We start from the raw sequence: 17,852 nt of genomic DNA, 5'->3' as shown, positions 1-17,852 counted from the left end.
ATGGGGGAGCTAAACTACTTCCTAGGACTGCAAATAAAGCAACTTGAGGAAGGTACTGCAGTATGTCAAACAAAATACTGCAGAGAACTACTCAAGCGCTTTGGAATGAATGACTCAAAATCAATCGACACTCCAATGCCTACCAACGGAAATCTAGAAAAGGATGAGCACGGTAAGTGTGTAGATGTCAAAAGATTCAGAGGTATGATCGGATCTCTCTTGTATCTTTCTGCTTCTAGACCGGACATCATGTTTAGTGTTTGCATGTGTGCACGCTATCAATCAAATCCTAAAGAATCGCACCTAAAAGCGGTGAAGCGCATATTTAGATACCTTCATGGAACATCTAAATATGGGCTTTGGTATTCTAAAGGAAGTGATTGTAGCCTAGTAGGGTACTCCGATTCTGATTTCGCTGGCTGCAAATCAGATAGGAAAAGTACAAGTGGTACGTGTCACCTATTTTCAAACTCCTTAGTCAGTTGGCACAGCAAAAAGCAAGTTTCTGTGGCTTTGTCAACTGCTGAGGCTGAATACGTTGCAGCCGGTAGTTGTTGCGCTCAGATTTTATGGCTTAAGCAGCAACTACAAGACTTCAACATTCAACTAAAACGTATTCCTATTAAATGTGACAACACTAGTGCCATAAACCTTACAAAAAACCCTGTTTTACACTCACGCACTAAACACATAGAGATTAGACATCATTTCCTTCGCGATCATGTTGAAAAAGAAGACGTTGTCTTTGAGCACGTTGACTCCAAAAATCAGCTTGCTGATATTTTCACTAAACCATTGGCAACGGAACCTTTCTTCAACATACGGCGTGAATTAGGAATCTTAGATCTATCTCATTTGATGTCATAAGCATGTTACATCTTAATTATATTATGCCTCACCGTGTGTGACAAGCACTGTTTTAGATGTCAATTATCCTTCACAAGATCTCTCCAACAGAGGTAATATCAAACCTTTCTACAATTTTCTTATTGATTAGTGATTGTGTTTGTTAGAACAAATATGCTTACTCTAGTTGATGTAAAGTTTGCTTGAATATACTTCCTGTCTATAATGTGTGCTCATTAACAATCTGATTTCTGAGCAAAATTATCATGACATAGTGCAACTGCATAATCATACTGCATAAAAACTCATTAAAAACCAGTTCAGCATCAGTATGTATCGACACATACGAAGCCTGCATCGATACATATGCTCTGAAATTAAATTTTTTGAAAAACTGATTCAGTATGCATCAATGCATCTATCGCATGTATCGATACACAAGGCAATTGAAAACACTAGGCATCGATGCATCCATCGCATGTATCGATACACATGACAATTTTGAAATACTTGGCATCGACGCATAACTCTCTGCATCGATACTTACTGCTGTCATCTGAATTAAATGCATTTTTTTTCTCTCTCATGCATCGACACATCAACCAATCATATCATCTCTTATCTCATTACTTCATCTCATCTGCCCTCAAAAACCCCAAAACCAGTGGCTAACCCTAATCCTTCTCATCTTCACTCTCTCACAAACTTGGTAAAACCCTAAATCTCATATCACCATGCCTCCACGCACCATTCCAGCCAGAGCCAAAGGAAAAGGAAAGGGAAAGGAAGCAGCAGGTACGTCTCAGCAACCACCAGATGTTCCTTCAAACGCCTTAGACATTCTTCATCCTGCCATTGCTGCTGAATTTGAGGATTCCTTCAAGGCCAGGTTGGTAATGAAACCTCACATCTTTGATAAAACAGATGCTGTTCATCTGCACCTAAATGAAGTAGTTGAACTGTTACATGCACAAAGACTTGGGTCCTTTCTATCTACAAAAGATGATTATCATGAGGATTTCATCAGGGCCTTTTATGCTGGTTTACAAACTGGTACAGGCTATATGTTCCGGTGTTCTATCGGAGTCAGAACATATACCTTTGAAGCCTGTAACTGGGAAACAGTGTTTCAAATGCCACTTCCGTCGATGGCTTTCAAGTCCTGGCATGACCTGCATTTCGATCCTGAATTTGACCTGAAGGAATTTACAACTTCTATCCTAAAGATTGATAGACAGTTGAGTGAGGACGAACACGTCACGTCAGGTATGATCAAACAAACTCCGCGTATTCTGCACTGGATCATTACTCACATTCTGCGTCCAACCAACAGTGGCCACTCTCGGTTGGATAGGCCTAGCATACACCTTCTCTACATTCTGCAAAATAAGATTCACTTAAATTGGGCGAACTACTTTGTAAAACGTCTATTTTATGTGCGAGACAGCTCCAAAACTGTGGCGCTAGGGTATGCCTCTCAAGTAATGAAAATTCTCAAGTTTTGGAAAGTTACAATACCTATTGTGCCTCTCATATCTCCATCTGCAGCTCAAGAATTTGATTCTGCCACTCTATCGCATATGGGATATCGATGGGACAAAGACCGCAAGTGCTTCTATTTTTTTGAAAGAAAATCCAAAACCAGAATTTACAACTTTGACGTGCCTTCTGAACGCATCCATGTTGCTGAAGAACAGCCTGATGAAGAAATGCAGGATGCGCCTGAAACAGATGTGCCTCAAGCTGAGGCCAATACTGGTTGGGGTGAGTGGGTGCCACGAAGGTGGTCTCCCACCAACTACGTACCTGAACCTACAGCCCCTCCATTCGCCGGTGGTACTTCAGCCTCAACACCAAATGCGGACATCACTCACATGCTTAAACAGATGGAAATCGCCAACAAAGAACGCCATGAAGAAGCACGGTACTGGCATGTTCAACAAACTGAATGGCACAACGAGCATCGGGACTGGCATGATGAGCATACACGGATGTATCACAATCAACACGCTTGGCACCAAGACTTGGTTAAATGGCATCAGGTGTTTTACAACGAAATGTCCGGCTTTATGGATGATTGCCGTGAAAACCCTGGAATTATGGACAGCTTTAGAAGCACTGAAGTTCAGAATCGATTTAGGCGATACTCCTTCATGGGCCAAAATCCAGACACAATGCCTCCTCCTCCGCCTCCGCCAAGCTACCGAGATCCTGACAGACATGATGAGGAGTCCTGTGGTGGCAACAATCCAAATTAACCAACCACCCTTTCATCTCACTGCATTTCATTTCATATTGCTCATGTTTTATTTTGTCGCACATTATTTGGTTCAGCTTATGTAACTCTTAACCTTGTTCGCACACTTAAAATGCTTTTCAATTTATGTTTACCTCTATTTGTTATTGCCCTTACTGTTTGAATGATTCTTTGTGAATGATTCTTTAACTTGCAGCTTCTTTCTATGTGATTGTTAGCCTATTATCCATTCTTGCCATGCCCTGCTTCACTTTCTGCTTGATAACTATGGTTCTTCCTCTTTTTGATGTTGACAAAGGGGGAGAAAAATGCAGATATGCACAAACTCAGGGGGAGTATCACACATCTTGCCAAGAATTTGCCATCATCAAAAAGGGGGAGTTTGTGAAAGAATTCTTTAACTTGAATTAACTTTTAATGATAGCAAATTGTGTGATCATCATCCAAATTGGTTGTGCATTGCATTACATGATATATTTGTGTTCTTACTTTGTAATTCATCCCATTCTATTGTTGCATAACAATTAAAATAACAATTAAAATGCATTTTATGTCAGTATGTATCAATACATGACCCCTTGCATCGATACATGCAGCCTGTGATTAATCACAAAACAATTCTTGTTCAGTATGCATCGATACATACGAACCATGCATCAATACATGGAAGGCCAAAAACTCTGTGCATCGATACACACGTCACATGCATCGATACATGAATACTTGAGTCAGCCTGTGCATCGATACATACGCATTGGGCATCGATACATGTTAGTGTAAAATTCACATGCATCGATACACACGATTCCTGCATCGATACATGGTTAATTAATTTCACCAAAAATCTATACAACTTACAGTATGCATCGATACACACTTCTATGTATCAATACACAAAGTGGTTTTAAGTCATAACAGCAACTGTTTTTGAAGGATATAAATACAGGTTTCAACAGCAGGTGGCTGACACGAATTCATTGAGCAAAAAGACAATTGAACACAAGATCAAAGAAGTGTTGGAGCAATTGTCAGTGAGCACATAGAAACCTGAAAGAGACTTCATCTTCTTCATCTTCTCAATCACTCTTCTTTCAAGAACATTTACACATAACAATTCCTGTTCTTTGGATTAAAGAAGCATTGAGATAACGTTCAGTGGTGTGATCAAGGATCTAGCTGTGGGTTGCAGTGGAACGATCGAGGATCTAGCTGAGTAGAAGATTGAAGGGGGTTTCTAGGAAAAACCTACTGGTTTGTCCTTCAAGAACTGGTGTGTTCTTGAGGGTTTGGGAGTCACATTTGCAGAACAGATTCAGCCGCAGCGTTGCGTTTGGAGATCGGGGGATTTCGCAAGCAGGTCGTGGAACCGGTGAATTGTTTGCAACTTTGTGCAGGAAAATCTTGATCAAGCTCAGATCAAGTGAAGGTTTATACAAGAAGAGGTTCTTGGAGATTAGAAATTCTGTCTTTGTATCAAAACCTTGTATCAACGGATTCGGCAATAATTGATAATCAAAGTTCTCAATTTCATTTGAAATTGAGAGGGAGACGTACCCACACGCGAGGACGACGTGGGGAACTTCCTTAACAAATCTCTGCGTATCTTACTTTTACCTTAATCTTCTTTACGTTTCAAATACTGTTTTGCAAATTCTGTTAGTGTGTGGTGATTGATTATATTTCTGGACAGCAGTGATAACAAAACCTTTAGTCATACACCATTGCTGTTTATCATCAACCACTCACACACTAACTGTTTGACAAAACGGTTAACTTGATTGTGTTCATTGGAAATAGTATTTGAGGATAAGCGCATTCAATCTGTTAATATTCTGTGTGTATTATTTCTGTCATTCTCATTAAAATCCAGCAACTGCACTTGCGTGTCCGGCTTTCTAGTAGCAGTTCAGAATAGACGGAAGTCGATTCGGGACTGCTTTTTCTGCTGTTTTTGAAAACTCTGATTAAACGTTAAATCCGTTAATTTTTAAGAGGTGATCTATTCACCCCCCCTCTCGATCACTAGCCACACCGTCTAACATCCCAGACATTTATTGCAAATACAACATATACAAATATTATCAGATATAGTCTAACGTACGGCTCATTCTGATTCAGCCTAACATATGGTTCCTTCAACTGTTCCAATACGGTCTAGCGTACGACCCATTTGGATATTCATCCCCTCAGATACTACCTAGCGTACGGTACATTCTGAAATGTAGTCTAGCGTATGACTACCCCTTTTATCACCAGATACAGCCTAATGGACGACTCATTCTGCTACTCAGATATGATCTAGCGTATGATCCATTCTGATCTTTTATCCTTAGATACAACCTAATGGACGGCTCATTCTGCAACTCATATACGGTCTAGTGTATGACCCAGTCTGGCTCTTCTCATCAGATACTACCTAGCGTACAGTACATTCTGAAATGTAGTCTAGCGTACGACTACTTTTTATCGCCAGATACAGCCTAACGGACGACTCATTCTACTACTTAGATACGATCTAGCGTACGATCCATTCTGATCTTTATGTCTCCAGATACAGCCTAACGGACGGCTCACTCTGCTACTCAGATACGGTCTAGCGTATGACCCATTCTGATCCTTATCTCATCAGGTTCAGCTCACCCTAATATCACCTAATGGATTACTCATTATACGGTCTAGCGTACGACCCAGTGTGACACCCATGTCTTCAGATATGGTCTAATGTACGACGCACTCTGAAGCTCTCATCATCAAACTTTCTGGATGACATCTTTAAGCCCATCTCCATCAAGACTATCTTTTAATTAACAAGTGCAAATTTTTGGGGCATTCTAAGTGTTCAATAATCTTCCACCTCCAGATCACGAATGGCGTACATACCATTCTAATTCTCTCGGTTTAAGAATATTGAACAGGAGCAGCTGTCATACCCTAAAATTTGCCTGTTAATTTTTATGATAAATTGATTCATACATGGCATTCATTTCACATTTGCATTCATTCATTAGCATACATTCTCATATAAATTATAAATTTTAATTTATTTATTATGTGATACAGATATAAAAAATAATAATAATTTTGGTTATCTGTATGATATAAATAAATTTTATATATATAAATAAAATAGTTTTAATTTAATGATAAATAAAAATAGATTTGAATTTTAATTGTATAATTAAAATTTTAAATTAATTTTATTTGTTAAAGCTCATTAAATTATAATAACTATTTTTTATAATTTAGTGACTCATGTTCCATTTATTCATTATTTATAAATAGTATTTATTTAGTAATTCACGTTTTTTACTTAATAAAATTTATTTATAAGAGTAACATTTTTTTAAGGCCATAAATTATAAAATAATTTTGGTTGATATAAGTAAGAATAATTTTGATTTTTTTTAAATGATGAAAGTAAAAATAGAAATAGGTTTAAATTTTAATTCAATTATGTAACTAAAATTTAAATTAATTTTTATTTAAATTATTCATTATTTATAATAATATTTATATTTAATAAATATTTAACAAGGTTAAACCCTAACTCTCCTAAAGTATAGGAAGGGATCCAAATATTTAGTAAGGTTAAACCCTAACTCTCCTAAAGTATAGGAAGGGATCCAAATATTTAGCAAGGTTAAACCCTAAAGTATAGGAAGGGATCCAAATATTTAGCAAGGTTAAACCCTAATCCACACCATTATAAATACTTCATATGGCTGCAGCGATAGGGGAAAGAGGAAAAAAAGAAGGGAGATACAGCAGAAGAAGATACACAAGGCAAGGCAGAAGCAAGAAGATTCACGGGCAGGGAAAAGAGAAGCAACCATAAAGCACTCAAGGCAAGGCAGAAGCAAGAAGATTCACGGGCAGGAAAAAGAGAAGCAACCATAAAACACTCATAGCCTGAATAAACACACATACAGTGAGCAAACTAGAAGAATCAAATCTTCAGTAAGTGTTCATTAGGGAATTTGCATCCAGCATGATTACCTTGCAATACTCCTTAATTCATGCATGAATAATATTGGTTTAATATATATATTGAGATGATGTATTCATGGTTTGGTGGATGTTGATATTGCTTTATTCAAGTATGCATTTGTTCTTGATATGTCATAGCATGTTGGAGAAATTTTGTTTGTATGATTAAAGAATTATATCTGTCATTTAATTATTATTATATGAGTGTTGTTTCTAGCATGATTATGTTTATTTCACATGCTGTTATTACATAATAATGATGATGATATAATGGTGATAATATAAATCCTTAGTTGTCTTTAACATGTGTGTGTAAGGTTTGTTTTATCATTATCACTTGCAGTAAAGAGAACTAATACATGAGTAAAATAATATAAGCTTCTTGATTTGTGCATGGCTATTTTTATTATTGCATGATGATTATATATGATCTTATTTTATGTGTGTGGTTTGATATAAGATGAAGTTACAGGTTCGTTATATTCACATGAAAGAAACAGCATGAGAAAAAATAAAGTAGCTTGCCGTAAGAGAGAAAGTTGTAACATGCATGGTGGTGTTGTGTCAAAATGGAAAAATCCATGTAGAATTAATATATATATTTTAATGAAGACGAATAAATAACGAATGGACCAACATGGCTCGTTGGTAGCTTCCCCCTCACTGCAACGTAGAGGTCAGTGTTTTTACTATGTTTACTTACTCCCTTTCCACTATAATTAATTCACCACTATTTTTCTATTATTAAAATAAAACTCATTAATATAAAAATCTAATTATATTTTTTTCCCTTTTTTCTTTTAAAATTTCTATCAATTTAGTCTAAGTTTTTCCATAAATTCATAAAAAAAAAGTTTCTATTATTATAGACTAAAAATATTCTTAATTCATTCTTAAATTTAGTTTATTTATTTCATTTGTCATGAACTTTCTATGTAATAGATTTAATTAAGATTTTTTTTATTTCTTTCTTTTTAATTTAATTAGGTTTTATTATTTTGTATGCCCTTTTAATTTTGTACTCGTTAATTAAGATTTAGATATTTTATATCCCCTTTTAAATTATGTACCCCCCATCCCGAAGCCATGTAATAGCGTAGTCTTATTTTTCGCACTTTAATTTTTCCATACTGTGAATATAACTGTCTACATGTATGCTAATAGGATTGCATGGAAAGATAAATAATCGAACTTAGATAAATTAATTCAAGATAATATATCTGAATCCAATCATTTCCACACTTGCACCTCTAGGGTAACCCTCTCTTTGTTGCCTTACGATATTATGGTCATGTCCCGCGAATGTGGGGATACCCTTAGCAAAGACCCTTTCGATTAAATCATCATCATCCCTAAACAGATAAGTCATAGTCCCTTCGATCAAAAGGTCAATGTCCCTACAAGATAAATCATAGTCCCTCGAATGTTGCCTTCGAATATATGACTTTGTCCCTCAATGACCCTTCGTTGTAGCCTACGATTAAATGATGATCGTCTCTTTGAATGCTAAGGTATCCTTACAAATGTTGCCTTCAATGACCAATCGACGACCCCACGATGATCCTTTACATCCAAAGGATAAGACTACTTACTTCTCAATAGTAAGGACAATTTTACCCTCCTAAGGATAGGAAATACCTATAAAGACCTTGGTTAGGGATAACTCTTAAATGCTTGCTCACAGCTTAAAATACTTTTCACACCTCACACTTTTTAAAATATCTTTTAGAAAATCACCACTTGGTATACATTCGCACCAGAATCATCGCCGAGTTATATTTTTCTAAACATCTTTCAAAATCAAACGAGATAAACACTTTGTATACATTAGTACAAGAATCATTACAAAGTTAAACTCTCCTTTCAAAATATTTTCTAAACACACCATATTTCTCAAACACTTTCTCAAACAAGGAAAACATAAGTGAGTTAAGAAATTAAGAGCCCATGGATAACCATGGATACAAAGGGTGTTAACACCTTCCCTTTGTATAATGTACCTCCCGAACTCAAAATCTAATCAAGGTCTTTCCTGTTCTTTTCCGCCTTTCCTTATTGGATAAAAGAAAAGTCGGTGGCGACTCTTGCTATCCGCAACATTGATTTTCAAAGCAAAAACACAAAGTCAGTTCACCGTATCACAAGTCCCTTCTGGACAGAGGGGTAGAAACACCCTTGACTGCATGCCCTTCATTCAGAATCCTAGTAACTAGGTTCCTAATGGTACGATCAGTAAAGTGCATGTCATCTTTATGAGGAGATTTTTCAGGAATGTTACCTTGCTTACTTCCAACCATGGAAGAAGGACCTGGGGCGTCATCTGGTATCACAAGAGAGAAGTAACATCCAACACGTCTTCATCTAGAAACTCCATGGAGGGAGTCCTTGCATGATGAGTGAGTTTTGATCTTGAGGATGAGGGATGTTGAGACATGTTGTTGAACTTTTGAAAAAAATCTATTTGCCCTAACAGAGGTTTTCTGAGAAGTTGGATGAAGAAGGAAATGATTGTGTTTAGGTAGCGTGTGGAAATGGCATAGCTACTAGTTCCAATACTAGGTAATGATTCATCATTAATGTGGCTCTTTCTTTTAAGTGAGCAGACAATATTTTTATTTTCTTTTCCCTTCCACTTTAATTGCCATAATTTCACAAGAATCCAAATCCCTAATTTCCCTCTTACATATTTGAATTGATTATCATCCAAATCCCTTGCAAACTTGTCAGCTAATTGTATTTCATGCTTTAGAGCTATGAATTTGTCTTCCACAAATTTTCTAATGGAGTGATGACAGAGATTAATGTGCTTGGTCCAGCTGTGCTGAATACGATTTTTGGACATAGTTGTAGCATTCAGGTTGTCATAGTACAATGTCATGACATCGAGTGTGACATTGTATGCAATCATCAGTAATTTCAACCAACCCTGTTGAGAACAGCTACTTCCATTTGCTATATCTTCAGCAAAAACACCATTTTCATCTTTCAAATGTGTAGGAGCAGGTGTCCTTTCACTCTCCATCCCAATCTTCTCAACATTGCTCTTGGCACTTTTGCTTTGAGATAGACACATGGACCCTTTTATCTGCTTGACTTGTAGCCTAAGTCCAACAAAGCTCTTTCTAACTTCATACTGCATGTAACTAGTAACATGTTCACCCATCTGATCAACCTCCTATCTATTTGAGCCATCATGAGCTTTTCTCCTTTGGAAGTGATGTTAAGTCTGAGCTTCTGGTGTGACATCCTTATCTGACATTTCCCACAAACTTGTCTTTCATCACTCTTGAGAGTTCCTCTAGCAGATATACTCATCTTCACCCCTTTTTCTTTGACATAGGTACACTTTGAGGAATAATCAATTAGAGAGTTCCACATGTAACAGTTGTCTTTGGTCCTGATTCCTTTCATAATCACTTCACTGTCTTTGTTAGTAATCAGACATTCAGTTTTAATGAAGTTAACATTCAGACCTTGATCACATAGTTGACTGATGCTTATTAGATTTGCAGTCAATCCCTTAACCAGTAGGATCTTGTCAAGTTTAGGAACTCTAGGACAATCAAGCTTTCCTATCCCCTTGATTTCACCCTTTGCTCCATCACCAACGGTTACATAGCTTATGGCATGAGGATGAATACCAGTTATCAGGTCTTTGTTTCCAGTCATGTGTCTGGAACATCCACTATCAAAATACCACTCTTCTTTGGCTGAGACTCTGAGGGGAGTGTGAGCTATTAGACTTGTAACATTAGTCTTAGGAACCCATTGCTTCTTGTTGACAGGCCTGTGTTGTTTGGGTCTAGGTTGATAGTGAGTCTGATGATGAACAGGGCTAGGATAACCATACAGCTTATAGCAGAAGGGCTCTAGGTGACCAAATTTCCCATAATAATGGCATCTCCATCTTTGGTGTTTCCTTTTCTGCTGTCTTCTCTTCTGATGTTGTGACATATGATATGACATCACAAGTTTGCTATGGCTGCACTTAGGTTTGGCTTGAGGTTTGCAACCAGTGTAACTGCACTCAGGCTTAGATTTATTATACCCAATGCCAGATTTGTCTCATGTTATTTGTCCAGTTTGGAGAATCTTGTCTAAGGAGTCAGATCCATTGTTTAACATTCTTACATACTTGGTCATCTCTTCTAGTTTAGAATTCAAGAACATAGCTTCAGTTTTTAACTTGGAGATGGTTTCCACATGGTCTGCCTTCTCATTCTCCAACCGTGCTATCTTCTGGCTTTCAACTTGTTGACTTTCATCTAGCTTGGCATTCAAAACCACTGCTTCTGTTTTTAATTTGGAGATGGTTTCCAAGTGTTCTACCTTCTCATTCTCAAGTTGAGTTATTTCCTTCTTTTGGCTTTCAACCTGTTTACACAACTCTACACTTTTGTGACACATCTTTCTGTAGGTAGTGGCCAACTCTTCAAAGGTTACTTCATCATTACTTGAGTCTTCATCAGAACCCAATCTCCCAGTCAAGGCAGTTACCGAATTTGCAGATTCTTCTGTTTCACTCTCATCAGACCAAGTGGCAGCAAGACTCATCTTCTGCTTCTTGAGGTAGGTTCCACATTCAGTTCTAATGTGTCCATACCCATCACATTCATAGCACTGTACTTCTTTTCCTTCTTTGGGCTTATCATCTGACTTTGCTCTTCTTCCAGCATTGTTGGATTTACTGATGTCAAATGAGATGTTCTTGGCATTAGCCTTAGATCTTACAACCATCTTTTTCAACAGTCTGTTGAACTGTCTTCCCAGAATTGCTACTTCATTGGCCAAATCTTCATCACCATCCTAACTATTTTCCTCTTCTGTGTTTGACATGAATGCCATGCTTTTGGTTTTCTTTTCAGAACCATCATTCAATCCCATGTCAAATGTTTGGAGGGAACCAATTAGCTCATCAACCCTCATGTTGGAGATGTCTTGAGACTCTTCTATGGCAGTCACCTTCATAGCAAATCTCTTAGGGAGTGACCTGAGCATTTTTCTTACCAGTTTTTCATCTGACATCTTCTCTCCCAGGGCTCCTGAGGCATTAGCAATTTCAAGGATACTCATATGAAATTCATGAATATTTTCATCTTCTTTCATCCTTAAATTTTCAAACTTGGAGGTGAGCAGCTGTAGTCTAGACATCTTTACTCTAGAGGTGCCTTCATGAGTGGTCTTGAGAATGTCCCAAGCATCTTTAGCCACTTCACAGTTGTTTACCAACCTGAAAATATTCTTGTCTACTCCATTGAATATTGCATTCAATGCTTTAGAATTTCCAAGGGCTAGATCATCCTCCTCCTTGGACCATTGTTCTTCAGGTTTCTTATCAGTTGTGGCTTCTCCTTCTTTAGTAATTACAGGATGTACCCAGCCTGTTAACACAACCTTCCAAGCCTTGTTACCAAGAGATTTTAGGAAGGCTACCATTCGAGGTTTCCAATAGTCATAGTTAGATCCATCCAAAATTGGTGGCATGTGAACAGATCCTCCATCTCTCTCCATTGTACCAGAAAGTATTGTCCCTATATCTCACCCAGAACCAGAGCAGGATGCCTGCTCTGATACCAATTGAAATTCTGGTATCAGATATGAGATGTCGAAGGTAATGTCACGACATTAATATCTGAGTAAAACAAACAGGATAAAGATAAAGAATAGTAATGCACGAGACACAAGCAATTGTTAACCCAGTTCGATCCAACTCACCTACATCTGGGGGATACCAAGCCAAAAAGGAAATCCACTAAATAGAATCAGTTCAAAGACTCTTCGTACACTTCAACAAGTTACAGTCTTTCTCACCTAATCTCTACCCGTGCAATTTCTACCTAAGCACTCTTAGATATGAGAACCCACTCACTTCCCTTCAATCACACCTGTGATTTTAAACAACAATTCCTTTAGAAAAGAAAACACTTTTCAATAACACACACTTGATTTTACTTCACAGTTTCAATCAAGTAGACACACACTTGATCTTGCTTAACAACTTTGATCAAGTAGACACACACTTGATCTTGCTTAACAACTTTGATCAAGTAGACACACACTCTTGCTTACAAGCTTTGAGTGACAAATTACAACCACAAATCAGACCAATTCAATCATCTATGGATGACTTGAATGGCTTACAAGTCTCACGACTAAACAAGACACAAACCCTAGCTATCTCTCAGTATTTCGCTCAGTATTGGTTGTGTATCAAATCAGGTTTTCCATGTCCTATTTATAGAAGCATTCAGCTGGGCTTGGACATCTTGAAAACCCTAAAACTATTTTCCAATTAAATCTTCTCATAACAGCTGGTTAGATCTCCTTGGAAAATAAGTAAATCAGGTTGTAATCAGTGATTGAAGGCGCCTGCAAATCTGATCTTCAATCATACATAGATTGCCATTAAATGCGCAATCACATAACACCAGACATTCATACTGAATGTTCTGTGTACAGGATGTCATGACATCGGGTCTGACATCCTGGAACAATCCTGCATAATTCCATGATTCCTTTTATAATTTCCAACAGGTACATAATATCAGATGTCATGACATCGTGTATGACATCCTGAAATAATCCTGCATAATCATGTTTTCCATTTAAACTCCAGCAGGTACACATTATCAGATGCCATGGCATTGTGTATGACATTCTGAAACAATCCTGCATGATTATGTTCTTGAACTCCAACAGGTACATAGGATATATTATGTTAAGACATCACACACAACATCTTGTGAACACTATTTGTTTTACCAAAATTGCTGCCAGCACTTAGAACCAACACATTATAACTGATATGATTTCAACTTCTTTGAACTCTTTCAGACCCATCTCAGCTATTGACTTCCCACTGTTCGCTTCATCTTCATCAATCTTCATTCTTTATTCAAAAGACACATTAAATTCATTATAGACCTCAACCCTAGCCTATAAATCTTTAACAAAGTAGGGATAGGTTGGACCATTAAGTATATCGAAGAAATGCATCCACCCTTGAACTTCGAAATGCTCTTTTAGAGGATACTCATTTACCTTAAAAGATTTAAAATTAACAATTTGTTTCACAATGAGCTTGAGATTGTTATCTTTGATATTCAATGTTCTAGGCTTGAAATAGATCTTGGATCTTGTTGAGAAAAAGATGTAGATGCCATCGCAAATGGTGTTTTTAGGGTTCTAAAGGGGTTTTGTGAAACGTGGGTTATTTATAAAGAAGGCTTTAGAACAAAAGTGTGAGTTGTGGAATGTGGGAAGTGTGTGAAGGCTGAAATGATTAAGTGTTTTAAGTGAAAAAAGGTTTTTGTTTAGATTAAAAAAATTAATGACAAATGGGCGTGAGACAAAACATTTGAAACAATTTCATAATTACCCGATAGTTATTACCCACGAACTAATATCCACCATAAGAATTTTTTTCAAATACATGTTATTTATGTGGAACAACTGTCACATGGATGATAAAAGGGGTTTCCATTTAAATGCTATCAGAGGAAAATAATTAGATTTTGAGCATCAGAGGCTACTATTCATTAGAGGTTGAGTCAGACTTTGATCATAGTGACTTCTGATCATCAGATGATTACGTCATTCAACTTTTGATCTTATAGAATATGGATCTTTATCTTCTCTTTGAATGTTCATTCTCAGTAACAGTACTAGGTTTTCTTCATAAATTTTTAGTCTATGGTCTCACACACTTGAATTTTTGTTCGTATATCCTATTGTTCTTTAAGTACTTTGTTATTATCAAAACATTAAAGATATGATACAAGCCAATTTTGTTCCAGCAGTGGTTAGGGCTTGCCCACATCTTCGAGAACCCCTGTACGATGGTGTTTTTGGTGGTTTAGAGGACCTGCTCGCGTGAGGTGAAAGACTTTCTATATGTGTCAGTATCTTATGTAGAAATAATTTAGTTAAGATTTGTCCCCTCTTCCCATGTATGAGGAATATTTATAGAGGCTTTAGGCCTAAGGTTTCTTTGGGAAAATGATAACACGAAATTATATCACATTTTAAGACTTAATTTAATTAGATTATATTATCATTTACTTTAATTTATCCCATTTTATCAGATATTATGCAGTATTTCTTTTCTATTTTACATCAGGTACCCATTTTGAAGCAAAAGTGAAAAAGGGGAGAAAAGAGGTGTAAAAAGCAATAAAAAGGAAACAAATGACCAAATGCCAAAGCCCAGCCCAAAGCGCACAAGTCATCAACGCTGTGCCTGTGACGGACGTCACAGGGTGCGTGACGAGCGTCACGCAAAACAGACTTGTGACGGACGTCACACATAGCGTGACGAGCGTCACACAACTCCACTACCTTTTTGGCGCAAGTATCGCCCTCAGAAAGACTTGAAGAATAACGTTAAGGAGTTGGTCTCCTATATGCACGCCGTGGATATAGCCACGCTGAAGAATGGGAGAAACGGAATCAGTTACCAAGGCTATTATAAATAGCCATCTCACAAACCAAAAGGACACACAGTTTTTGCACGCTCAGTTTTGCGGAAGCTCTGCCAAATTTACTTTTCACGCCTTTGCCTATTTTTCTTCCTTTCCAGCATCGTTCACTTTATTTATTTTATTTTGCAAGCTTTATTTTCTTTTTCCCTTGCAATTTATTTTCCCCCGTTCTTAGCTTTTAGATATTTTTCGCGTAGTAGTTTCTACACCGGAAACTACTGTGCAACTTTATACCGGATTTAACCTTACGTTATATTCGAGTTTTTATTTCCTTGATTTAATTTACTGTTTAATTGAAGAATCGAAGAACAAATCCTACCGGCTTGTGGTGGAGTGTTCAAGACCATTGTATTACGCATTCAGGTTCTTTAGCTGTTATTTAAATTTTTATGCTTTATCCTATTGTTTATTCACATTGCATGCCTGGAATGAGTCTGTTTATGCATGATATAGATTCTTATTTATTTAGCATGTCTGGCTAATTTGCCTAGGTATCGGTATGTAAAGTAAGCAGAATAAGGGGTCAAGACTAAGTCGGTCTATTCAAACTTAAAATTAGAATCAATCTTTTTATGGTCTTAACTTACAGGTTTAATAACAAGATTTTTTACAAAAGTAAAAGACATAAAGAAGTTGAAACCAACAGAGCGAGAGTTTGAGGTTTTAACTGGACAGTGTAAGTTAGTCATTAAGTCTATCTCAGGGCGAGAGCAAGTTTTAGAATTAATTAAGTTCTGACCTTTTTCCAAAAAGTATTTTTAAAGATTGAATGTGAGGACGAGAGTTAAGCATTTAGATTTAATTGTATAACCTAAGTCAACAGAGCGAGAGTTTGAGATAAGGGTGTTTAAAGCGGTCAGTATTTTCTTAAAAGGAGTTTCTGCAACTTTATTGTTTTCAAAATATGATTTTTGACTTAATTATAAGTGACAGCTACATTAATATAAGATCATGGTTTCTTCAACAGAGCGAGAGTTTGAGATAAAACCTTTAACCAATAAAGTTAATCGAAACGATTTATTTTAAAACCGAGTGACCGACAAGGAATTGATTCCCTAGTTTTGACGAACTACATACCGATATCCGTTTTATTGATATTTAATCTAGATATTAGTTTAGCTCTTAGTTTTTCCCCAAACAATCAAACATTTTCACCTTAGATTTACGAAGTAACTCTAGATAACGGTACATCGATTCATAAGTCCCTGTGGGATCGATATCTTTTAAAACTACGCGATAGAACTGTGCACTTGCAGTTTGTATCCCATTCTCGACTCACACAGTCGAGCGATCAAGTTTTTGGCGCCGTTGCCGGGGACTTTTATTTAATCGATATCGTAACTCTTCCGTTACGCTGTAGAGACTAAGGTTTCTTTTTTCCTTCTATTCTTTCCTTTGTTGATTTGTATGCCACGCACTCGCTCTCAAGGCGAACCGCTCTATTTACGAATCAACGATATCGAACTATATCTCCGAGTCTTACGACGAATTCGGGAATATCGTGCTGAAAACAATCTCCCTCCTATAAACCTTCCTGATATCAAAAACATTTTTCCTTCTTTAACCGAGATGGCAGAACCAGCTCGTGCTCTTAGAGATTACGCTGCTCCATCGCAAGATGAACCGCATTCAAGTATTGCTCCGCCCGCAATCGAAGCAAACAACTTTGAACTTAAACCTTCGTTGTTGCAGGCTGTGCAACAGAACCAATTCTCTGGAAATCTTACCGAAGATCCAAACCTTCATTTATCCGTATTTGTTCAATATGCTGATACTGTTAAAGCTAATGGTGTCACTTCAGAGGCAATTCGACTTCGTCTTTTTCCTTTCTCATTAAGAGATAGCGCTAGAAGATGGCTTCAATCTCTCCCTTCCAACTCAGTCACCACATGGAACGAGTTGAAGAAAGTTTTTCTTGCCCGATATTTTCCGCCAAGCAAAACAGCTATGTTAAGAGCCCAGATAAACGGATTTAAACAGAAAGACAATGAGTCTCTTTTCGAAGCATGGGAAAGATACAAAGACATGATGAGACTTTGCCCACACCATGGTTTGGAAGACTGGTTAGTAATTCACACATTTTATAATGGTCTCTTATACAATACAAGGTTAACAATAGACGCCGCTGCAGGTGGTGCACTAATGAACAAACCTTATGCTGATGCTTACCAGCTTATCGAGAGCATGGCCCAAAACCACTATCAGTGGGGAACCGAACGAACAACAGTGGAAAAACCTCAACCGAAAACTGGCATGTACGAGATAAGTAACCTTGATCACGT

At 37.2% G+C, this 17,852-nt stretch overlaps 1 pseudogene; it reads right to left on the bottom strand.

Moving 5' to 3' along the window:
* Positions 1-17,524: 17,524 nt before the first annotated feature.
* On the bottom strand, positions 17,525-17,624 carry LOC127098778 (uncharacterized; annotated as a pseudogene).
* Between the last annotated feature and the right edge of the window lie 228 nt (positions 17,625-17,852).

The sequence above is a fragment of the Lathyrus oleraceus genome, chromosome 6 (genome assembly GCF_024323335.1).
Source record: "Lathyrus oleraceus cultivar Zhongwan6 chromosome 6, CAAS_Psat_ZW6_1.0, whole genome shotgun sequence".
NCBI lineage: Eukaryota > Viridiplantae > Streptophyta > Magnoliopsida > Fabales > Fabaceae > Lathyrus > Lathyrus oleraceus.
Note: the sequence above shows the minus strand (reverse complement) of the source record. Positions and strands in the feature narration are given on the sequence as shown.